At 50.9% G+C, this 25,980-nt stretch overlaps 1 protein-coding gene across 2 annotated transcripts in view; it reads right to left on the reverse strand.

The window, feature by feature from the left end:
- FOSL2 (FOS like 2, AP-1 transcription factor subunit) overlaps positions 1 to 25,980 on the reverse strand; it is a 43,233-nt gene that overhangs the window by 13,433 nt on the left and 3,820 nt on the right. The window contains exon 1 of one of the 2 annotated variants that reach the window (XM_069236217.1): positions 12,924 to 13,184. The exons of the other annotated variant lie outside the window; for it this stretch is intronic. The gene's annotated coding sequence lies outside the window, so the exon portion shown is untranslated. Of the gene's footprint in view, positions 1 to 12,923; positions 13,185 to 25,980 lie in introns of those variants that run through there. 2 annotated transcript variants of the gene reach the window in all.

Genomic DNA, 25,980 nt, shown 5'->3' on the forward strand with positions numbered 1-25,980 from the left:
CAATCAACAATTTTCTCCTTTCTTCTCTGTGCAGGACATTAATATTATGCAATTAGCTTTGCCAAAGTCCAAGCGTTACGTTTTCAGAATACTGACTGGGTGTGCTTTTTCTAACACGAAAAATACAGATTAAAAAATAAAGACAATAGTTTAAAATAATAGTCATGAAAGTTACATCATTGGCAGCTTTTAATGAAATAGGAAGCTCCTTGTAGTCAAGGCACACGGATTATTTTCAGGATAGGAATGACTGAATTATCACTTCATTCAATCATGGCCCAGTGGATCACAATCACCTAAGGAACAGGCTTCACAGGTAGATTGTTCTACTGAGACAAACATAAGATGCCTGTAGGACCGAGCAGCCTCTCCTACCGCACGTGTATAACTGCTGAAGGACCAGCTTCCAGACATGGCTGCACGAAGGACTTCAGCTGGCCTCAGGCCCTTGTGTCCTTGGGACCCTAGCAACTGCCCAACCGACCCCAGCTCTTCTTGCCCACTATCTAAGAGGACTGGTCGTGCCTGGATGGGGATCTGAAAAGTTGGCGGAAGTTTAAGGGCACTTTTCATATTAGGCAGCGTTGATAGCTGAGTCATGAGTCATCATGGTCACTTCAGATCTCCAGTGCCACATTCTGTTCAATCAATAGTTGGGTAAGCGGTAATCACAGATAAATAAAAACAGCACTACAGAATATTTGACCAGGATGCCAACATTAATGACAGCACTAATTGCAGCTGTATATATATATATATATATATATATATATATATATATATATATATATATATACACACACACACACACACACACACACATATATATACACAGAAAACAAATTCAACTTAAAGTGGAGTTACACAGATCTTCTAGTAAAAAAATAACAAGTTTTGAAACAAAAATAAAAAATAAAGATATTCACCAGTAATACGTAACTGAGAAGTGTAACTTGCACCACTCTACATTTTGTATGTCATCACTGAGGTCATTAGCAGTGCATCACAGCTAAGCAAGTTGTACTTTATTTGGTTACATATAACTGGTGAATTTAACTTTTTTTTTGGTGCCGACATAATAGTTGGGTTCAGACCCCATGTCAATGTAACCTAGGAACTTAAAAATACTTGAAATGACTTGACACCAGTAGCTATCACAATCTCTTCAAATGCACCAGTAGGGGATTTTCACAGCTTTCCATAAGATGTAAAACACAGCCTACAGTCTTCTCTGTGCAGGAGTACAAAAGTCTATTTTGCTACAGAATGAATATTGAGATAGCTGCTAGTTGGTCACAGTGCGGAACAGACTCAAAATTCCAGTTAGTGATCCACTGTTGACAATTTAGTGGAGCACATGTTAGGGGTACACGTGAGCTGAGGAACCTTAAGACAGTAACACTGGTGCCTTTACAAAGGGTTACAGATTGAGACATGTAACAATTTCTGAACTGCACAAATGCCTTCTAATGAGGGAGTAATATTCATGCACTTATTGGGAGTGACTGAGGAAGAGAATAAGGAGAGATGAACAAGTTACTTTCCTTTGGTAACACTCTTTCTGGTGTATACTCTATCTAAATGCAGATTCCTCACCTTACAATACTCCCCAGGAGCCATACTGGACCTAGACACTTCTTCGCAGTGCTGCCACTCGCTGCTAGGTGGTGTCGTGGAGCTCCGTGGATGGCCCCTTGTTGCCCCAGAAGTGACAGTGGAGCTGCATACAAGCGCCACACCTGCAGGCTGACATCAGTTCTTTGTTTTCCCTTTCAAGCATGCCCTCAAACAGCTGTTGGTACTAGTCCAGGCGGCGGGCAGATGGGAAGCCAACATGGACTGGTGCAAGCACGCAGAGGAACAGATCTATAAAGCGAGGGCGTGGTCCCAAAAAAACCATCAAAATTTGGGATCCATAAATTAACTTGACAGATGAGACAGCATAGAAGACTAGGTATGGGGATCAGCCACCTTGCTGATGAACAGGGTGTTTGCACTGAAGGAGGTGTCACTGTGGGTTGAGTGGGTGCCAAAGGTGTAGGGGGGGGGGGAGGGGAGAGGTCAGATTCCTAGAAGAAAGTTTATGTAGTGATACTGTAATCTTGCTTCAATAATCTGACATGATTGCAGTTGAGGAGAGGGGGTGTTCTTGTTCAGGTTATCAATCTGTTGTACAGAATACAAACTTTTTTTTTTTTTTTAAATGCTCGTGCTAGTATGTTGAGTATTAGCCTGGGAGATTTTTAGATATTAAAGAGGCCACAAGGGCAGTGAGGAATCTGCAGTAAGTATTCACCAGAAAGAGCATTACTGAAGGTAAGTAACTGATGTATACTCCTAGTCATGGATCCTTCAACCTACAGTAGATAGCAAAGCAGTAGCTCCTCACGTAGAGGGTCTGCAGAGTGGACTCAGACTGAAGTCCGGCAGAATCAAGCTGGCAAAATGCCCTTCCCGCCACACCTAGCTGTCAAGGCAGTAGTACTTCATGAACAAATGCACCAACACTGCAGCCTGGCAGATGCCAAGGACAGGCACTCCAGCAGCCAAAGCAGTGGTAGTAGTCTTAGCACTGGTGGAATTTGCTCTCAAACCTTTCAGGGATTGATTTTTGGCCAGACCATAGTAGATCTCGATGCAAAGGACTATCTACCTCAAAAGGGCCCACTTCTGCACATACATTTCCTTTCTTTGCCTGAGAGAACCCCACAAAAAGCGGATTGTCCACACAGTGTTTATTGGTACAATCACTGTAAACGCTTAAAGTCTTTGTCGTCAAGCCGATAAATCCTCTCTTCTTTCAAAGGATGAGTAGGACCAAAGAATGCTGGCAGCGTGATAGGATTACGCAACGTGAAAGAGTCACAACTTTCAGCAAAAATGACGCCCAAGTCCTCAACACCAACATTATCCAGGAAAAAAAAGGGGATGAAAGGTCATTGCACTGAAGCAGCGTGGAGCTCACTCATGTGACAAGCTGATGTAATCTCAGTGATGAAGTCTTCAAAATCAGCGAGGAACTGAGCATCAGCTCAACAAGACAAGCATGCACATGGGAAACAGCAAGACCAAGTTAAGTTCTCACTGTGGCATCACAAACAGCTCGGGAGGGAACAAGTGTACAACCTTTAATGAATCACAACAACAAGTGACTTAAACAAGGAAGGTTGATCAGGAAAATGTAGAGATGAGAAATGGCTCTCAAACCCTTTAACAGTGACCACTGCAAGGCAATGCTAGTAAAAGATAAAACAAATAAATGAACATCAGACAACTTTACTTGTAAATGGCCAATTTTCCAAGCAACATAACCCACAAATGTGTCCTAGCACATGGCATTAATGGATTATGGAAGGGCTCGTAGCAAGGATAAAATTCACCACCTCAGGCGGCAGATCAAACACAATAAGTAGCCACCACTCAATCATCACGCGTGTAGGTAAAGATTGTGCAGATGTGGGTGGAGGACACTGTCCATTTCCTGTGATATAAGATCCTCCTGAAGCACAGATGCTCATGTCACCACTGACTGGGTTCAGCCTGCCTTGAACAGCCAATTACTGAGGTGGGAGAAAACTGGTATCCCAACTTCTGAAGGTGGGTAGCAACCACCACCATCACTTCCGTGAACACCGGAATGATGCTAGTCAGATAGGAGTAGAACAAACTGAAAATATTACTGGCCTAACCTCAACTGCAAGTAACGTCTGTGGGACTGCAGGACAAGCATTTGACAAATTCCGTCCTGCAGGGTGGACACCATCCAGTTGTTCAGATCCAGAGCAGAATGAGCCGGGTCTATGTGAGCATTTTGAATTTGTCCTTCCACAGAAAGGCATTTTGAGGTGGAGGGTCCAAAATAGGTCTGAGACCCCCAGTTCTCCATCACAAGAAAATCTAAAGTCCTCTTTAGGAGTCATGTGCCCTTTCAATAACACCCTTGGATAGTAACATTCACACATCTTACAGCAGAATGAGGTGCTTTCCTGAAGTTCACTCTGATGCAGGAAGAATATCAGTCTGTGACTGACATCTGTTTTCTTCAGTCGTGGTATGGTTTGATACCTGTAGTTTTGGGTGGGGACAACATTCTCTAGCACAGTTGGAGTTCATTTCTAGAAGTCATAAGAAGGCGGACAAAACTGGAAGCGGAGCTCCCGATCAATGTGGGAGGGAGCAGAAACTCAGAGTCGTGTTTACATGCAGCTCGGCTTCATCACTTCCGGTGCCACAGAGTTACCTAGCAACGTGCAGGAGCACAGTTTCTCGATCTAGTCTGGTACCATGGGAGTATTCTAATGTATGTAATCTATGGTGAGATATATCCATAAGAGTACATTTTTAGAGTGCAAATGTTTTGAAACCAGTTAACATCCAAGAATCTGTCAATGAGGATAATGGAAGGCAACCCAAGCAAGCACAGTATTTAATAAAATAAATCCTTTCCACTCTGAAAGCACAAGACCCACACAAATGTTAGAAAAACAAAAAAGTTATGCTATGTGCATTTGTGTACCCCACAAGACTTTTTTACATTTTAAGATGTGGGTCGAAATACACAAAATATTGCTGAAATATAGCTTATGGAACGAAACCGAGACCTTTTCTGGAATCTTGACAACTTTACATTAGCTATACTTCACTCTGAACAAGAACGCATACAGGAAGCTGGTAGTAAGATATTAAGGTTGTGTGCATCAACCTACTTTACTTGCGAGTAGACAGGACTGATGTAAGAATTTAATTACAAATATTCCTTTTACAACACGCAGATCAGAGTTATGGGGCCCTGACAGCACTGGCCAGCTGGACTTGATACCGAGATTGCTGGCTGGGCACCATCTGCAGCTATTGGACACCCTATGAAATCAGTGGAAATATTAAAATCCGATCGCAGGCCCAGTTGTCTGCTGCTCTCTTTCATAGCAATCATGACCTGTCTCCAGAGAGGGGCTAGTAAGAACAGTGGCCATTCAGGAAAACAAGCTTTATGAAAGCCAATAGGTCTGGGCTTAATGTGCTAAAGCATGCAGTATAAGCAGATTAAAGGAAGACAAAACAAAAGACAGACTGTATTGAAGACTCCCTTGTCTGATACAGACCTATTTTTGGTCCCATTTCGAATAGAAGGTTGGGTGGCTGGGGTGTTTTCACTATACTCCTTTGTATTTCAAAAGAAGTTGTCATAGAAACTAAACAAAAAGAGGGCGATACAGAAGGCAAGGGAGCACTTGGTAAACCACACCTTTATTTTCTATGAAATGGAGGAAAAAATACCTGGTGCCAGCAGCAATTATAAACTGAGAAGCAGCAGCAAGGAAGAGTAAGCAAGGGGGGCATCGAGAAAACAGAAGGGGTAGAAAGAAACAGATGAGGAACTGATTGAGATTATGGACGGGACCCAGCAGGAGTGGATAGAGAGTTTTAGTTGTAAAGTAGTCCCTCATGCAGTGGAGGTGGAGGGATACATACACAAGCAGCACTAGTCAAGAGATGAATACTCCACTGGGCTGAGCCAAGACACAAGTGACAATCTCAGGCCAATGATGAACGAGGATGATGCTGAAGAAAACCAATGGTTGAAAAGGGCAGACCGAAAACCCACTACATACATTGTATCAGATCAATTTGACAGTTACATGGTCAAAACCCAGACCTAAAAATGCTTTAAGGGCCAACCCACAACAAGCACTGTCAAAGCCAACGTTTCCACTTTCTGACAACCTCTGGAGATAGTTACCTGGGGAGAGCAGTGGCACAACGCAAACTGATGGAGACCCACTGCAAAATGTGGTGAGCCCCCCCCCCCGTCTCCATCTCACAGATATTCATTGACCTCGGGCTGAATGTGGATCCCTAAAGAATACAGGCCCCGTGAAGTGTTGCCCCCTCTTCACACCGCAGGGACAGCAGAGGGCATTTATTAAAACCCTGGGAAAGAGTCACATTAAGCAAGATCAGTCTGGGCTGCTGCAGCTAGCCTTCGGTGCCAAGGTACTGAAAGGAAAGGACTGATAAAGCAGCACTAAAGACTTGCCCAGTGTCACAAACAAAAGCCTTCATCATTTATAAATGGCTTATCACGTGGGTAAAGACTGCAGGCTTCATACAGGCTGAAGCACTTGTCGGTCAGACTAGAACACTCCCTGCACTGTTTTGTCCTGGAGGATATTTAACAAAGGTTCACACAAGGGGGAGCGAAGAGCTGCAGAATCAGAAAGTGTCTTATGAGACACTGAACACACTCTAAAGATACAACAGTGGCACATATTAGGTTTCACCGAAATCCAATGTATGTATTACACACTCACATCCAGAAAAACTAGGAGGCAGGATTTTTAGAAGATGAACACAAAGCCTTATTTATACATGTGCCCAAAACTAAGCATCCTGTTATAAATGTCCACATGTTTGAAGCTTCATAATTCCTTTAAAGGTTAACTCAAAAGGAAAGAAGGCAACTGTGGAAGTCTTCAAACAATCTGATGCCCAAGGAACTCAGCTCAAACTCAGTAAAGTGTAGTGGGAAGACAGTAAAATACAGGGGACATGTACTCTCCCATCATGGGATGGGAAAGGGAAGGCATCTGTACTTTTAAATCTATGTCTGACCAGCGCCCAGGGCAAAAGCAGCTGGTGGTCAACTTTTAAAAGTGGATAATGAACACAAGAGTACTTGCCTTGTTGAAGATTGGCAAGAGTCTTAAAAGTCCAGTTGTGGGCCTGAGACTATCCTCAGAGACCAATACTCGGCATGCCTTACTATTTGGGAGGTTCTTCGGCTTCCCAGTCAGGAAATACGATAAGATGAAGTGTGGCGTTCAGTACAAACCTCCTTTGGTGTAAGGGATGAAAGGTATACATAGCATCATTTGGGGAGACCCAGGAAGGCGAACACAGCATGAACAGCTCTTGTAAGTGCCGAGAATCAATTTCACATCACTAATAGGGGGGATGCAGTGGATTTGAAACTGGCATTGAACCAGCTGTGAAAACACAACATTCCTAGAAAAACCATTTGTATATCTTCAAAGTTATTCTTAACTTCTAACCAGCCCCAAACACCCCGATGAGACACCTCTGCAAGAGCAGGCAGAATTTCTTAGTTGGCGAGGTGCTGAAAAGACTTCACTGCCAGCGAGGGGCAGTGAGAAACCTGGGCCCCCCTGCACTAAACTGTGTCCCTGAGGAGAGTTTCATATTGGGCAGGTTTCACGAATGGGCCATTCGCTTCGCCCTTGTCAATTAAAATTAGCAATCCAATAATTCTCAGAAACACCAATTATATGGGCTCCGCTACAGGCGTGACAGCCGACGTTTACCTTCCGTGCCTCAAGCTTTCCATCATAATTCCAGGCCTAGGCGTGTGGATCGTTTTTTTTGGAATCCATTACTGCTAATTGCACTTGTAGCCTTGGAAACGTCATGGATGGTGACAGAACACGTGTCGGCTGTTGTGATAACATGTATTTTGGAACACTGAATCTTCCACGTTTCAATAAACTCACTTGACTGGGTCCATTGTCTACGAATCCTTATTTCATGGACTTGTAAATGCTTTTGGACTGCAGCTTCAGTGCTTGGGTATCGTTTTGTACTTCACCAGAAATGGGGCTGAACACTGAAGCCCACACGGCTGCCTGGAGATCCCGCACTGCATCAGCCATTGAGAGACTACATGGTGGTCACTGGCAGCTCTCAAGTTCACTTACGAGTTTCATAAACTTGTGTGACTTCAGAGCGGTGGCCCTTCTGTTGAAAGAACATACTGGCCTCGTTAGTGTTTAACAACTTCCCTCCGATGGCAGCACGTGCCATAGTGCGAGAGCCAGGTCTTACTCAAGCAGGAGGTCATGGATCGCAACTTGTCCCAGTTTCTTTTCCAGCATCTGGCTGACCCAGACATCCCAGGGCAGGGTGATGTGGAGTGAGCTGGTACTTATCATAACCGCCCACCACTTTCTGCACTGAAGCCCAAGCACTACCGTTAAAGGCACTGCTGTGATGGCCGGGGTCAGAGATGGTTTACATCTTTCATGGTGGATCAGGTCACTGGGTGTGGCTGAAACCCTTATAATCTCCTAGTGGTGCCCTGTGGACAGATAGGTCTCTCCTGCCTCGTCTTCCCCAGTTTATATTTTAAAGCTCTCAACTACTGAGAACAGACACGAAGTTCATTCTTACACCAAGAGCATGAAAAAGTGCTATTTGAAGCTAAGGGTGTGTTATCAAGGATGCCACCGTCTAAGGCTGGGCAGATGGTTGAGTGACAGCTCCGTTGAGGTACATCCCACCAAGACAGAGGCCCGCAGCTAGGCCTCACCCACCTCAATCTCGCAGTGTGGTCCTCCTTACTACTGCCTGTTTGGACAAGCCTACCTTTGATAAAGGTAAAAGGCAGGTATTCAGTGGCACAAACCAGCAAAGTGGTCCAGGGAGAACACTGAGGCAGGAAGTGACCTCAGTCTCCCCCACAAAATGGCGGTGCTCTGGCCTACTTACCTACGGATCAGCCGTGGGAGCCCCAGGTGTGACGTCGATTTACAGTGTTGTTCTTTAAAGGGGAGTGTGTGCAACTTGTAAACTCAGCAGCCCATAATATCACTGCCCTTGTCCTTTAGGGCAGGTTTTTAGTGGACTGCACGCCAGTGCTTTAAATGGGCCGGTACTGTCCGGTACTGAGTACCGGCACTTTATTATTTTGAGAGGGAGAGTACCGGCGTATTTCAAAATAAATGTAATACTTTTAATTGGAGAGTACCGGCACTTCTCAGAAGCCCTTAATTATTCAATGTCAAGCACTGCTGCACGCTAATCTTTGAACTCCTGTGCTCTGCCTGATTGTGCAGGGGCTTCGTGACCTCGACCTCGCCGACCAACACCCCTGGCGAGAGGAAGTCCCGCGGCGCCGCTGCAGTTCTCGGCCTCTGGAATTTGGCAGCTTGGCCTTAAATGCCTTCGGGTAAGCAGCGATAACGCATCTGGCCCGCGCTGCTCTCTTGGATTTAAGACTCGTTTAGCCTAAAATACCCTTCACTCAATTTAAAGCACTTCAGATGGAAAACGCACATCTCCGCCTATACATCTCGAAAATTCGAGCCTGAATCCACGTATTCATCATGAAAGCGCCTTTAATGCCACCACCTATTAATAAATGGAATAAAATCCCATCTTCTTCAGCATTAAAAGCCATTCATTATCTCTGGCGCCATCAGTGAAATATTCTGCCTGAAGAGAGGCGCAGAGTTAGTTCCTACATTTCCCCATCACGTCTCAAGGTTCACTGAAGTACTGGAAACTCAAGTTCCGGACCGCCTTCCCGGGAGTCGCCCCTAGAGGGCAGCAGAGCATTCCATTTGGCTGACTGCTGGGCGGGAATTCGGCAGTCACTTCTGGGAAAGGCTCGGAGGTGTGGAATGTCGCAGCCTGGTACGGCTCGCAGACCACACAAGGGATTTTTTAATTTTTTTTTTAAACCACACGCTTTTTTTATATTTCATCTCAACTAAGAAATTTAACGTGCATATCAAGTGGAAACAGGAATGCACTTTCGTGCATAGGATTTGTTTTTACAAGTTGGCAAAATTAAAAATACAACATTCCTTAGAAAAAAAAATAAGACATGCCTCTGCTGTAAACGCGTTACGAAATAACCCGGGGTTACCTGACTGCAGTCATTGAGCAATCTCTTGCTTTCGGATGTTCTTTAAGAAACCGAACGTTTGCTGCGTATTTTACAGTTGTAATGGGTTATGCCAAGGGCCTCTGGAATTATGAGGTAGGGGAGCACGGAAATATGCGACAGGGTTGACCAATTTATGCGACAAGGAAAGAAATTATGCAACAATGCTAGGGTGACCAGAATGTGAGAAACAAAAACCGGGACAGGTCAGACATAAAAGTAGGACTAACGCCGCATCACTTCTGCATCTGGCCTGTCCCTTTTTTGCGTAGCCTTGAAAATGAAAAGGCGGGGGGTTTGCGCGCGCACACTAGGGTTATAATTTTGTAAACACATTTACATATATGTACATATATGTACACACACATTTACAAGACTACTAAACATTAGCAATGGCAGGACAATGCAGGCAATGCCCCCTTTGTCCACTCCTTCCCACTCTGTCTTTCTGCCAGGAGCAGTCTCCTCCTGAGCTGCCGGGCAGAAACAGATACACCACTTAAACAATTTCAGACTTTGGCAGCTTGTGGAAAGAAATGCATCCCTTTGAACTCTGCTTTGCAGGATGACCTGACTCGTCTAAAAAAACAGGACATTTCTTTAAAATTGACCAAAGTGCCAGGACACCGGACAGTGTCCTGAAAACCATGACTGTCCGGGGAAATCCAGGCGTCTGGCCACCCTACATAACGCGCACATTTTCTGATAGTATCACTTTGTTAGGTCATTTCTACACACGGTAAAACTGTCCGGGCAAATATTTGACCTCATTAGTACCAGCTTAACAACGCAATACAAACAACGAAACCAAAATAAAAGGTGACTGAAAGAGGGACAGTTAACCTTTGTGAAGGGCCTTCCACTGCGCCTGAACACATTCCATGTTTTTAGTAACTTTTGAGCCAATTGGCCTAGAAACCAATTTTTGTTAAAATCTGCAGATCGTGAATGCGTGCAAATCCATAATTATGAGAAAAAAAGCTGCAGCACTGCATAATTCCAGTGGCTGTGGTTATGCTCAACACTTAAAACATCCGTACAGTTTAAGAGCTAGATCGTGGTCTCAGGGCTGTGCAGTGACTTCAGTGTTCATGTTTAGGTCTTGACTACCAGACAGCGCAAGCTATTTGTTTGCTTGCAGAAAGACCTATTGTGAGAGTATAGTAGCCTTAAAGCCTGCCCATTCTTACCAGTAGTTGGCTTATCTGTTGCTTGCTTCTTTTTAGTTAGCTTGTGCAAGTTGTCCTTCCTCTTGTTTGTGTCTCACCCCTGGAGCATGTTCTCATTACCTGTGTTTTTCTTTTCGGTTACGCACTCTATGACAGTGCATGTGTTTTCCAGCTGCCTCCCTTATGTACTTCTCTACCCTAGGACTCTGATGTCCTCTCGCCTTTGTGCTTCTCTCCATGCCGCTCCATATTTTGCTCACCCTTGTTTGTTCGCTCGGTTATTTTCTTGCACCTGTGTTTCTCCTCCCCGCCTGCCACATGTTTCTCTTGCCTGTGTGCTTCTATTCTCTCTGGTGCACCAGTGCTCTAGCTCGCCTGCATAGTGTTGCTTCCGCCCCCTGCGTCTCTTCTCTCACTCATGCAAGTGTTGCTTCATCCACCAATTTTTGGGGAAAAGGAGAGAAGGGAAACACGCTTGTGCTTTTTTTTTATTTTTTATTACCAACCCAGCTTGGATCCGTAAATAAAGAGGAAAAAAGTATTCACATCATTCTGTAGGAGAGAGCATGTGAGTTGCGCAGGACTACAAAATGATGCAGCCACTGCAACTCCGTTATGGCGCTATTTTTTGCTTCCCTCTTAAGCCGTGCTGTACCGCATCAGGTATGCTGCACAGCATCGCTAAAAACCATTGGCAAAGCCAAGAGGTTCCAAATGAAAGCACTACCAGTGCTTGTTTGATCCAGTGTGACAAGGTGGCAGAAATGACTGTGGTTATGACTGCTACTGTAACTTGCGCTTCGATACAGGACAGTTTACAACCTGGCCTGCTTAAGGTTATGCAAGATTGTAATATGTCTAAAAAATAGAAAATGAAAAAGCGGTTATATACTAAATTGCCTGCAAAACTTACAGCGGGGTTAAGAATAGCTGACGGGGTGCATAAAGGATACTTACAAGTTATGGTAAGACCATAACCTCGGCTCCTACCCTTGCCATCGTCACTCAACCTAAAACTCTCATTCATACACTGCGGATCTCTCAAACTTCCGCAGAAACTTTTAGGGTGAACTGACGGTCTGCCCTGTGCCCTAATCCTTGCTTTACTTTGGGCGGTCTAACAGCAAAAATGACATTTTATTTTTATGAGCATATTTAAGGCCCTGGGTTCAACGTACACCGAGCTTTGGTGAATAATTTTTATAGGCATTGTTTTCTCATCTTTGAAGGGTAACACTTTCAAAAAAACACTTTTCAGTGGGACCGCTGCACTTATATCTTGGATATAAAACTGTCAGTAGCAGGCTCTAAGGCAGAGGGGTGTCCGAGCCTCAGAACTGCTTCCAGGGAACAGCAGGGGCACCACATGTACTAATAAAAACAGCGAAATTGCCTCCCCCGCCCTATATCTATTAATTAGAGGTTTTCTAGGTCGAGCACTTTGACCTGTTGTAAGAATTGTGTGCTTTTAACCACGCCCCCTCACACCCAGCACTTTCACTCGTTAGGGGGGGGGGGTGGCTTGTCTTTCAAAAATCACTTATCATTGGTAAATGCTTTACGTTTGTCCCGCCTTTAGGCGGTTTTGTTACCGCCTTGCAGCCTGACCCTGTTACATGGATAATTGCCGATACGTTTGACTGAGCAAACTTTCCTTTTGTCTCTCCTTCACGCTCATGCTCGTGGCGGCCATGGTGCTTTGAATCGGCTCACTAACGTCAACTAGTTTTACACATCATTTTCAATTTATGTGGCAAGAAAAGACCAGGTAGGAATTTACGCCAATAGCTCTACCGCCAGCAAATGCTTGTTTTTTTTAAACCATAAATCCTTTATGGTGAGAGAAAAAAAAAAAAAAATACTAACTGGGGTGAGTTGGCCCCTTCAAACCTCTGCGCCCCAGCTGCAGTAATGTCCCTGCACAGCCAACACACCCAAGCAAGGAGATCACCCCTCCGGCCCCCCACCCCCACAAAAAAAGTGGTTGAGTCCAGAGGTACGGGCACAGTCTGCAGCATGACAATCCCAGACACACAACAGTATATAACAAATTGTATCGATAGAACACTCACACATCCTTAGCATCTCATGGCCACCTTCTGCAAGAGATGGGGTAATCCCTCATCTGGGGTAATCCCTCATCTCCACAGCTCACTGAGGCCTGGACGGGGTGAGCTCGGAGCTCCAGGCTCCCCACCGCACTGCAGACCGCGCCGAAGCGGGCGGGTAGTTTCGAACTACCCACGCCTCCGTAGCTCACCGAAACGGAGCAGCCCAGTGAAAAGTTGACATCTGAGGTAATAAGACCCTCACGGCGCTATACGTCCTTCCATCGCATCTGACCTCACCCGAAGTACTGCTTTCAACCTCAGCGGGCAGAAGTTGTTGAGACGAGACTGTACAAAGAAACCGGGGAGTCAATAGCCAGGAAGCGATTAACTCAGTGCCGGGTCACAGACTTCGAAGAAGAAAGCCAACTCCCCGGGGCTGAGCCTAATTAACAAAACTCTTATTAAAAACCGCTGCGCTTTAAAACACACATGTACCCTGGAGGGGTTACATTTCTTGCATACAGGTCTCCCACTGTGGGCTCCCACTACAAACAGCCTTACCTGATGCAAGTCACGTTTTGTGGAGGCACTTGGTACAGCTCCTACTGGTTGCCCTGAAACCAATCCGAGTCTTTCCAGGCGCTATAAATGCACGAAAACCTAACGGAATTCAGCAAAGTGTTGTAAAGCGGGTGCACAGACCTGGCTCTCAAGCGGTGCGTGTCTATATATTCTCGATGAGTTAGAAAACTCAATTTTAATGTACTTAACGTAAGACAACCATGATTTGGCGGGGTCACTGCAGGCACATGACTGCTTTCAGGCAGAGAGCTGACGTGTTGAATTAAACAACTTCAAACGTATTAAATAAACGCTGCTCGCTGTGGCAGATGACGTGTTTCCAGCGCTTTGACAGGGCGCAGGAACACTGAACCGGTGAAGTTTTCAGAGATAAGTGTTCACTCTAAGGCAACCTACCCAACAGGGTAAATAATGCGACCTCTGTGCTAAATGTACTTTTTGTAAAGTAACTTGCTGCAAACGTCACTACAGTCAAGCAAAGGAGAATCCAGGCCGCACTGCACCGTCCGGAACTTCAGCTAAGTTTTGGATATAATGTGACACAGTGTGGCCAGAACCGCACTTCAAGCACCCAGAAAGGTGGGGTGGGAGGGGTGAGGGCGGGGGGGGGGTGGGGGGGGGGGGGGTCCCGGCAAGGAGAATTAACCTCTTAATGAGCAGGGCGCCATATCCGGCGTTTATCCTAATTACCACAAAGCAGGCCCTGCTCCCCGCCTTCCTGGAAGGGGCGCCCCCCTCACCGCCCCGGGGAGCTGCAGGCGACCAGTGACCCCTCCACAGAGCGCACACGCGGGCTATTGAAGGGGTAACCGAGGGGGCGGAGGGTGTCTGGCCGTGCCCGGGCAGGCCCTGGGTGTGTTTACTTATGGAGTCTGGCCGAGTTCCTCGGAAGAGGGAGCTGCAGCGAGGGAGGGAGGGGGCAGGGTCCGACTGCTGGGAAGAGGGAATGACTCATGTGCCCCTTCACGGTAAAAAGGCTCTTGGGAAAACTCTTCCTTGAAGGGCCGCCTGCTGTTGTGACAGCTCCTCCTGACCCGGATGAGAAAGGTCAGGACTTAAAACAGGGGTGTCTGGGCCAGACTCTGAAGCCGACATGGGAATAGATGTACGTGTATTCTGAAAATCTGGCTGAAACCTGGCCTCGGGGACCCACAAGAGGGAGACGTGACATACATTCAGGATCCTGCTCCTTTCAACCAGGTCATGCTTTATTTTATGTACTTTTTTTTTTTTGTTTAACACCGTGTTGCATCTTGACCAGTTGCAGGCCCTCTCAGCACTCTTCTGTGCAAACCTGACATGACTGAGTGCCCATGGGGGCTTAAGTGGTCTCAGAAGGTGTCTTCCAAGGGGCGGCCCGTAGACGCGCCCATCAGCTAATGTAAAACAACGCATTACTGGACCATACATTGGACCCCACCAGTCTCTATGATGCAACACCACACTGACTCAGCCAATGAGAATGCCCAGATCTGGGGGCGCAGCACTTATCAGCACAACATTATCTAAAGGCGTCTTGGCGCGAAGACTCAAGAAAAACAAGCATTTGCAATGCAACGGGTCTCGCGTTTGCTCATGTTAGAGCTGATCGCGTTGTAAACTCCTAACCTGACTTTTCATCTATCAGCAAAAGTGCTTTTATGTACATAACCCAAAAAAGTGAAATTAACTGTGTAAAGCTCTAGACTTCTGCCAAGCGAAATCGCGCTAGGAAAATAGAGAAAAAGTAGTCGACGATCCGACAGAAAAAAGTGAGCCTCCCATGTTTTCTGTACTTGGTCGCTGCGCTCGAGAAGGGCTAGCCACCGGAAAAGGCATGACGTCTGCGTGCCTTCGACTAATGAAAGCAAGCAGATTTTACTAGGCAAGCCCACGAACCAATGAAAAACACTGACGTGACGTCGACAGGGCTTCGAGCCCTTTCCTAAACACTAAAGCGTCTCGCTGCAATACGCATGCGCGAGCAACGCAGGCTCGACCCTAAAAATGAACGTTATCAGCAAAATGACTGGGATTTGGGAGTCCTGTGCAACATGATATACACTTTGCTGGGGTATACTGGGCAAGAAGTTCCCAAGCTGAGGGGCCAGAGTCGAGAAAGGACTGCTCCCTGCGCACATAAAATGTATTACAAGGGAGAGGTAAAGCGCCTGAGCAAAGGGGCCATTAGGGCGGTATGGCACAGTCGCGCGCCAATGTCACTGGACCTTTGCCTATGAAAAACACACATGATGCTTGAGGCAGTCTAGCACCAGAATATCGTGGATGAAGTGTCACTCAACAAATCACGAGCTAAAAATAGACTTCCAAAGTACAGTAAAGGTAAGTATATAGGTAATTACAGGTTTACTATACTTGATAGTATGCTTCACTCATAATATACATGTTTACAAGATATTTTAAGGTAGATGAATGTGGCGTTAACACCAAATCTATATACTATACACACAAACTTACATTCACTATTTTGACAGCTGATATTTTGGCCATGATATCTTGGAGGTATAATATTTCCGTGCTCTATTATCTGTCATACAACCCCATTGAGGCAGCCTGCCCATACAGAGTCAGAGGAGACCACACACATGCCAGAGATAAGGTTAAAACAAATTGTGTACTAATTCAAGTACTATATTCCGAACTAGCTGCAACTTCCAGATTACACCAGAGGTAAGCCTAATAAATGCTACCACAATAGATACTTGATGCAGTCCTGGACCAACCTGAGCTGGTGAGGGCTCAAGGACAAATTGAGGAGTCAGTTTCAACCCTCAACCAATGCAAACACAAGGAGACGGTTCACCTGCTTCTACCAATAGCAACCGCTCATCGAAATGGAAGGCTAGCTTTTAACCTGCAGAACTAGAGGAGGAGGGGACCACCAGACCAGAAGGCATAAACCTCAGAGCACCAACACTCAAAGCAATCTGAGGCCATGCCATAGGCTAGAAGTGTATATTGTGCCAGCAGTTTAAGCCCTAGGGTGCTCCTGCCCCTTTGAGACACCAATACAATCAATCAGAAATGTGTAGAGCGTGACTTATCACCTGGGGGTCTCAAGGCGCTAAAGGGGGACGCAGGTCAGTCGAAGAGCCATGTCTTGAGGTCCTTCCTGAACTGAGTCAGCGAGGGTGACTAATTCAAGATCCTGTCTGGCGAGGCCGTATGGTGACAGCTAGGCGGGTCCTAGCACAGAAGGCTCAGCATTCCCACTAGTGAGGCCCAACGTTCTAGTGACCCTAGAATAAAACTTTACCAGCTGAGTTCCAAGAAGTGAATAAGGCTTCACAGAGTGGACTAGTGAGGCCCAACGTTCTGGTGACCATAGAATAAAACTTTACCAGCTGAGTTCCAAGAAGTGAATAAGGCTTCCATTTTTGCGTCACAGAGTGGACTAGTGAGGCCCAACGTTCTGGTGACCATAGAATAAAACTTTACCAGCTGAGTTCCAAGAAGTGAATAAGGCTTCCATTTTTGCGTCACAGAGTGGTAACTTCAAAGCAGGCCCCAGCACAGAGTGATCCTCAGGGCAGTGGCCCAAGCACACTGCACGAGAGAACCATGGGCACTGTCGAAGGGCACTCTCCAGGCTACTGGGGAGCTCCATTCTCATTGGCTGACCAGTAGGCATCATCTATGTGACATCACTCCCCATCAATGTCCACAATATAGATTCTGCGTCACACTGTGCTGCAGGCAGGCAATTGTTGCAGAGGTTGTTCTGGAGAAGGGCCCATGTTTCACCGGAGCTTGAGGTATGAACTAGCTCCCCTCTGTGGCAAAGTCTGATGTAGTCTCAATGCAAACAGCACAAAAACCTACAGAACTCGTCCCTCAGTGAAGTGTGGGACATCACTTCCAACAGTCGGTGCACCTGTGTGCCTTTTTAGGAGGTCCAGGGAAAATGGCTAAAGGCCTGTTTTATACAGCCATTAACTAACAGTGTAGAGGAAATGACCTACATCAGTGGTTCCCAAGCTGTGATCCGGGGACCCCTGGGGGTCTGCAGAGCCTCCTCAGGTGGTCCGCCATTACTTCGAAAATTTAATAATTTTAACAAATTAGGTCCTCAGCTTTCAGTAATGACTCAGTCGGGGGTCCCCGGATTCCAATCATGATCCAGTGGGGGTCCCCAGGTTCTAGAATTGATAAAGTGGGGGTCCACAGAAGTCAAAAGGTTGGGAACCACTGCCCTACATTACAAGTCGGGTGCAGTAAGATTGTTATTACCACACGTGGTAAGTACTGTTGCCCCCAGAATGTGGTTACCTCCCGATCCAAGCTTTCAACTTGGAAAAAAAGGCATAGCATGCAGAATCAGTTGTTAACTCACCAAATTGTGCATGTTTTGCCTTTCTCCAGGCCTTTTCAGAAGATAAATTTCAGCAGGTGTGACCTGCCAGCAACCTTCAGGAGAAAACGGAGGGTCTGAATTATCACAGGACTCAGTTACGACTCGTGCACATGCATCAGGACTCCGGCCTTTAAGCTGTCAATGTTCATTAGCTGCAGTGTTGGTGGGGGGCAGGGGTCTCCCCAAGTTTACCCTTGGTTGCTTGCTTTGGCCTTGCCACTACTCCACAGCCCTTGGGGTCCTATTGTGACCGGTCAGAAACGTCCGAACCAAGGGTGAGGGAAGCGGGATTTAGGCCCCTGGTGGTTACACCGCGCCATATCGCCTTAATGCTCTAATGCATTCCAGCAGGTCACTCTAACTGGGGAGAAAGGGGGAGGCGAAGGGTTCATTACTAGGACGTGCGGGCTTTGGGGCAAGAAGACGCTATTCCCCAATGGCAGTGCTTTAAATGGAAAAATAGAAGTGCAGGTACTCTCTACCAGAGTACCTGCTTGTTTCTGAGAAGTGCCGGTACTCTCCAATTAAAAGTATTACGTTTTTCTTGAGATATGCCGGTACTCTCCCTCTCAAAATAAAAAAGTGCCGGTACTCAGTACCGGAGAGTACCGGCCCATTTAAAGCACTGCCCAATGGGAAACACTTTGAAAATGTGAATTACCTGCCCCCGAGAAATTCCTAACGCAGCTACATCAGCTTTTATCGGGTCGATGCTTTCAGAATGTGGGTGCATCGGGTGTCATGGGGACCAATGCACTGTGCGCCTTTCCGGGGCATCTTCTCACACGCAAGGACACAGTAAACACATCCCACCCACAGCACTGCAGCAGGGGGCCGGGAGCCCGGGCACAGGTGGAGCCCGGGGCCGAGCGCCCACCCCGGGCCCACCCCCCAGCTCCGGGGCCGCACTGCAGCAGGGAGCCCGGGCACAGGTGGAGCCCGGGGCCGCACTGCAGCAGGGGGCCGGGAGCCCGGAGCCGAGCGCCCACCCCGGGCCCACCCCCAGCCCCGGGGCAGCACTGCAGCAGGGGGCCGGGAGCCCGGGCACAGGTGGAGCCGGGGCCGAGCGCCGACCCCAGGCCCAGCCCCGGGGGCAGCACTGCAGCAGGGGGCCGGGAGTCCAGGCGGAGCCGGGGCCGAGCGCCGACCCCACCCCCAGCCCCGGGGCCGCACTGCAGCAGGGGGCCGGGAGCCCGGGCACAGGTGGAGCCCGGGGCCGAGCGCCGACCCCGGGCCCACCCCCAGCCCCGGGGGCAGCACTGCAGCAGGGGGCCGGGAGCCCGGGCACAGGTGGAGCCGGGGCCGAGCGCCGACCCCGGGCCCACCCCCAGCCCCGGGGGCAGCACTGCAGCAGGGGGCGGGAGCCCGGGCACAGGTGGAGCCCGGGGCCGAGCGCCCACCCCGGGCCCACCCCCCAGCCCCGGGGCAGCACTGCAGCAGGGAGCCCGGGCACAGGTGGAGCCCGGAGCCGAGCGCCCACCCGTGCCCACCCCCAGCCCCGGGGCCGCACTGCAGCAGGGGGCCGGGAGCCCGGGCACAGGTGGAGCCCGGGGCCGAGCGCCCACCCCGGGCCCACCCCCCAGCCCCGGGGGCCGCACTGCAGCAGGGGGCCGGGAGCCCGGGCACAGGTGTAGCCGGGGCCGAGCGCCGACCCCAGGCCCACCCCCAGCCCCGGGGCAGCACTGCAGCAGGGGGCCGGGAGCAAGGGCACAGGTGGAGCCGGGGCCGAGCACCCACCCCGGGCCCACCCCCCAGCCCCGGGGGCCGCACTGCAGCAGGGGGCCGGGAGCAAGGGCACAGGTGGAGCCCGGGGCCGAGCGCCGACCCCAGGCCCACCCCCAGCCCCGGGGGCAGCACTGCAGCAGGGGGCCGGGAGCCCGGGCACAGGTGGAGCCCGGGGCCGAGCGCCGACCCCAGGCCCACCCCCAGCCCCGGGGGCAGCACTGCAGCAGGGGGCCGGGAGCAAGGGCACAGGTGGAGCCGGGGCCGAGCGCCGACCCCAGGCCCACCCCCAGCCCCGGGGCAGCACTGCAGCAGGGGGCCGGGAGCCCGGGCACAGGTGGAGCCCGGGGCCGAGCGCCGACCCCAGGCCCACCCCCAGCCCCGGGGGCAGCACTGCAGCAGGGGGCCGGGAGCCCGGGCACAGGTGGAGCCCGGGGCCGAGCGCCGACCCCAGGCCCACCCCCAGCCCCGGGGCAGCACTGCAGCAGGGGGCCGGGAGCAAGGGCACAGGTGGAGCCGGGGCCGAGCGCCCACCCCGGGCCCACCCCCCAGCCCCGGGGCAGCACTGCAGCAGGGAGCCCGGGCACAGGTGGAGCCCGGAGCCGAGCGCCCACCCGTGCCCACCCCCAGCCCCGGGGCCGCACTGCAGCAGGGGGCCGGGAGCCCGGGCACAGGTGGAGCCCGGGGCCGAGCGCCCACCCCGGGCCCACCCCCCAGCCCCGGGGGCCGCACTGCAGCAGGGGGCCGGGAGCCCGGGCACAGGTGTAGCCGGGGCCGAGCGCCGACCCCAGGCCCACCCCCAGCCCCGGGGCAGCACTGCAGCAGGGGGCCGGGAGCAAGGGCACAGGTGGAGCCGGGGCCGAGCACCCACCCCGGGCCCACCCCCCAGCCCCGGGGGCCGCACTGCAGCAGGGGGCCGGGAGCAAGGGCACAGGTGGAGCCCGGGGCCGAGCGCCGACCCCAGGCCCACCCCCAGCCCCGGGGGCAGCACTGCAGCAGGGGGCCGGGAGCCCGGGCACAGGTGGAGCCCGGGGCCGAGCGCCGACCCCAGGCCCACCCCCAGCCCCGGGGGCAGCACTGCAGCAGGGGGCCGGGAGCCCGGGCACAGGTGGAGCCCGGGGCCGAGCGCCGACCCCAGGCCCACCCCCAGCCCCGGGGCAGCACTGCAGCAGGGGGCCGGGAGCAAGGGCACAGGTGGAGCCGGGGCCGAGCGCCCACCCCGGGCCCACCCCCCAGCCCCGGGGGCAGCACTGCAGCAGGGGGCCGGGAGCCCGGGCACAGGTGGAGCCCGGGGCCGAGCGCCGACCCCAGGCCCACCCCCAGCCCCGGGGGCAGCACTGCAGCAGGGGGCCGGGAGCCCGGGCACAGGTGGAGCCCGGGGCCGAGCGCCGACCCCAGGCCCACCCCCAGCCCCGGGGCAGCACTGCAGCAGGGAGCCCGGGCACAGGTGGAGCCGGGGCCGAGCACCCACCCCGGGCCCACCCCCAGCCCCGGGGCCGCCTCGGACTGCATGGGCATGGGAAGAGCAGCCGCCGCGGGGAAGGGCACTCTGCAGACCGTGCCCAGAGGGTGGCACCTGGCAGGCAGGGCGCTGCACGCCCGCGGCCTTCACCAGCAGGAAGCGCGGCTCATCCGGCATCCTGAGCAGGGAAAGAATTTGCATAGAGCTCGGCCATAAAACCTCCCTCGAGCGGGAAGGATACGAGCGGGACAAACTGTTCCTCGTGTGTGCCAAGGAGGGGGTGCCCATGGCTTGCACCGGGAGCTGTTGGCACGTTAAATGTTCCTGATGTGTGTAGCAAGCACGACGGATGGACATGCATGTTCCAGGGGTGGGAGGTGGGAATGTGGGTTCCAGGTGGATATAAAGAGTAAGGGGTGGGGGAGGGGGGTACTGGTGTGTATGAAGAGGGGCAGGTGGGCACTGCATGTCCCAGGTGTGGAGCAAAGGAGGGACATTACATGTTGCCAGTGCTTTAAATGGGCCGGTACTCTCCGGTACTGAGTACCGGCACTTTTTTATTTTGAGAGGCAGAGTACCGGCATATCAAGAAAAACGTAATACTTTTAATTGGAGAGTACCGGCACTTCTCAGAAACAAGCAGGTACTCTGATAGAGAGTACCTGCACTTCTATTTTTCCATTTAAAGCACTGCATGTTGCAGGTATGGAACAGGGAGGGCGGCTGACTGTACATCATTGGGGTTTGGCTGGGAATCCGTTTGGCATAAACTGCTACAGGAGTACAGCTGGAGGGGGTGTTTTGAAGATTTTTGGTCTATACCAAGCAAAAAACTGGGAATGGGCTGTCCCAGTAAGTGGCGGGGGGGGGGGGGGTAATTGTGAAATGTTCCAGGCGGGTCAATGTGTGGGAGAAAAACACCAGTTACCAGTGGGTCAGGTTTCTTCAGTATAGATCAGTACACGGGGGAGGGGAGGTTATTAACAGGGTAACCCTGGTCGATAGCCATGGCCGCTGGAATTACGCAATTGTGCGGTCCGGCGATTTTTGCACAATTAGAGAGTTGCTTCAATCTGCAGATAACAAAAACATGTGTTGTAGCTCAAAAGTTACTAACAATGCAGCGATACGCGTTGCTGCGCGCTAGAAGGCCCTTTGCTAAACTGGACTGGTCACCTTTGTTACTTATTGCTACATTTCGGTGTTAAACTGGTACCAATAAGGTACAACCAATGCGCAGGCAGTGTTAACCAAGTTTGAAAATGGTATGATATTGAAGTAATATTACAATATGTGCCGCATTACTTTCGTTTTCCTGCCTAGTATTTACTCAACCCTTCAGCATATTTTGACCCTCTCCTGCTGCATAATTCCAGTGGCCCCGTCTATAACCCATCAAGGACCTGGAGCAGCAGAAGGCGGGCAGTGTCACGTGGCACTGGCTGGCACCATGATGTGAAACCGCTACTGACAACCGAGTGTACACCGAAGAGAGCGCCCAGTGCACCAGACCCCCGGGTACAGCTCCTCGAGGATTCACACAGAGCGCCTAGTGGTTACTTCGTTTTGCTGTGAAGCCTTGTGTGCACCCCAGTCACAGCCACGAAGACACAGCACAAGCATTCAGTGAATTATCACACGTGGCATCAGTCAGGGATTGCCCTCCAAGAATACACAGACGACAGGAGTCGTGAGCAAGATTCCAGCCTCCCATGGAGTCAGCTAAGCTCTCTAAGAATAGAGAAGAGGACAGACTAGTGACCCAACACCAAAGACTGAGGAAGAGAATCCACGAGGGCACAGTGCATTAGAGGTTGTACAACCTCAAGCTGGAAGGACAGGAGGCCGAGCCTAGGCCCAGCACAGACCGGTGGGGTGGGTAGGCCGCCTCCCCTGAAGCCACAGGCCTTGCAGCCCTGCTCCCCTGCGCCTACGAGTGGACCGGCAGCACTAGAGGGCGAGGGTGTGCTGGAGGCACCCAGACTGGCACTAGGGGCAGGCACTGCCCCTCGGCCTTCCTCAGGTCGGCTAGTGTACGCCTGGGCCGGTGGCCTGGTGGTGGCTAGCAGCGCAGCATTGAGAGGGGCTTTAACAAACATTCTGGTTTCTTTCACTGGGAGGGCCTCTCTTGTCCACACTGAACTAGGGGACAAGTGTCCTTCACTGTGGTGGGAAGACTCGGTTTTTGTCCATCCAGGGTGGCCCGTACTCGCAGTAGGTGCCAGCGTGTTCAAGTGGTGCCCACTAGACAGGAAAATCTGGACCAGAGCCTGCTGCTCAGAGATGGAAGTCCCAAAACTGTGAAAACGCGCTTTGGTGCGGGGCACTGGCGCTACCGGACTTCACACACACACAGCACGCTGCCCACTCAGCGACCGAGTCTCCGCACACTGCCCTGTGCCCATCGCCAGGCCTCATTTAGCAGATTAAGGTCCACATTACACTCCGGAGAGGCAAGCTCCTGGATCTGGGCTGACCGCTGAAGCTACTGGCCTCGACCCACTGAGCTATCTTTGGAGAACCAACCAATCAAGAGGAGCAACGGGAGGTGGGGGAGGTGCGAACCCCGCCACCAGACGCCGCTGGGATCTTTCAGCCATTTACTCGCATCCTTGGAACTTGTCTATAATGATGCGGGGCGGGGATTGGACAGGAAAGGATGCTGGGAAGCAGTTGGTCCATCAGAGTACCCCACGCAGCTGTGATGTATAAGAGAAGAGATGCTTTCCAACCACTGAGAGGTAGGACCCTAAACAAAAGGGCGTAGGGGGACAGGAGGCGTTTGGTGAGTACGACGCCACTTTATCAGGAGTGAAGCAGCTCCTGAGTTACAAGTGATGAGAAAGATGAATATCTAAACTGATATAGGGCCTGATTACAACTTTGGAGGAGGTGTTAATCCGTCCCAAATGTGACGGATATACCACCAGCTGTATTACGAGTTCCATAGGATATAATGGACTCGTAATAAGGCTGGTGGTAAATCCGTCACTTTTGGGACGGATTAACACCTCCTCCAAAGTTGTAATCACGCCCATAGTCTTTAAACGCCTCGGCTGCGCTGAATGCTGTGTACTTAATTTTAAGGTGTGAACCGGAAATGCGACCACTGCTGGCGTAAGAGCAGAGACCAGGACCTCTTTATAGGCGCTACTGGGGGTGATAATCCGAAATGAGAGCGAGGGGCCTGTCTGCCACACGGGGTCTGCACCCAGCGGGCACGGAGTGCATCATCCGCACCCCAGAAGCGAGTGGTGCAGCGATGCCAGGCCCTCGCAGGGCACCCTTGAACATAAAACGGGGTTCTGTGGGCAAGAAAAACCAGCGTGGGTGAGAAGAGGCCAATTGTACAACGTTTCACGAGGATTCCTGTAACTTCCACCGACAGGAAATGGCTACGCGGACAGATCCACCTTGGACAGCGCAGGCACGCGGGCGTGTAACACACGGGGTCGTAGTGTTTTGGGGGGCTAGGGTGGAGGGGCCCTGCCCAGGGCCTGGTGAGCTACCCTTGTCTAAGAAGCAAACCAAGGCCCCCAGCAGGTAATGCCACGTGCAGAGGTCAGGCTGCCCAGGGCCGGTCAGGCCACGCTCTGGGGGCCATCCTGGTGCCATCCACGGATAACGGATATGACCGCTGTCCAGTTAATGGCAGATTCCACGGCAGCCTGGGCGACCAAGGCGGGACTCGAACCTGCGACCACGGACGTGACGTCGCGCAGGTGGTCCCGGGTGCATCACTCCGCCAATCATCATAGAAATTAGAAGCACGTGAAAGCCCATCAACTCCAGACTGTAGGGTTTTTAGCAGGAGTAATTTGGTCGAAACAGACTTTTTTGACAGGTAAATTCAGAAACCAAGGGCTTGATTTAGAGTTTAGTAGAGGAGATTAACAGTGACGCTATCCCGTCTGCGGAAATCCAAATCTCAGAACATAAGGGAATGCAGATTTCGGCGGAAGGGATGTAAACCAGGCCCTCAGCCTTCTGGTCTAACAGAACAGAAAACAATAGAATTAAAAAAAATGTATGCCTCCGGTTGCCAGACCAGGATCACCACCTCAGAGCGCCCACGTGGGCCCACCCGGCTTCCTGCAGCGCGCGCACCGGCGGTCCTACATGACCCTTCTGCACAGATATGTTCTGCTTAGCTTTGAGAAAAGGCCTAGGTTACAACGTGGGGCGAAACATGCCGGCTGTGAAACTTCCAAAATTCCTTAAGCATTCAAATATGAACAAGATACCAGAAAACAAAGAAAACATCAAATGTTTATCAAACAAATGCAAGTCGAGCTTGTGAGTTTATCTGCATCTTCACTATAACTGCCGCCTTTTGCTGTTGTACATTTATTGCATTCCGAGCTTTGCCATAATGATCCTGAGGGCTGGTTACCTCAGCCCATAGTCAGGAACGTATACACACACACCAGCCAGACTGATCAGAGCAACATATTACTTCTCTTGTGGGGCCTTCTTGAGTTTCATCCCTCCTTTTCCCTAAGCCCTCACGTCACCGGAACGGGGAATTAGTTCTGCTTTTATGTCTTCCTGGACGCCGAGACAGTCGTACTTGGGTGCAGGATAGAGTGGTGCGGGGAGGATTCGAGGACTGCAGGGTCTACTGGGCCCGCTAGATGGCAGCAGAGGACTGTCATAGCTGGAGTGGTGATGACACCGCCCGCAGCCAGGGGCGAGCTGCAAGTCCTGGGCCAAGGGGAGGCATCTGGGGCCAGATGTACCAAAGGGTTTTCCCCATACCTTGTCTATGGGAAAATGTGTTCGTACATATGGCCCCTGGTCCCTGCGAGCCTGAGCAGCGTGTTCAAGGAGGGGCAGGAAAGCGCACGAGGCTGCAGCGCACGGCACATCAGGCAAAACACTGTCCAACAGGCAGGATCACAGCAAGTGACCCACTGTACAGACAAACCACATTCTAGAGCAGAGGACTTCAAACTGGG

Source organism: Pleurodeles waltl, chromosome 5 (genome assembly GCF_031143425.1).
Source record: "Pleurodeles waltl isolate 20211129_DDA chromosome 5, aPleWal1.hap1.20221129, whole genome shotgun sequence".
NCBI classification, from domain to species: domain Eukaryota; kingdom Metazoa; phylum Chordata; class Amphibia; order Caudata; family Salamandridae; genus Pleurodeles; species Pleurodeles waltl.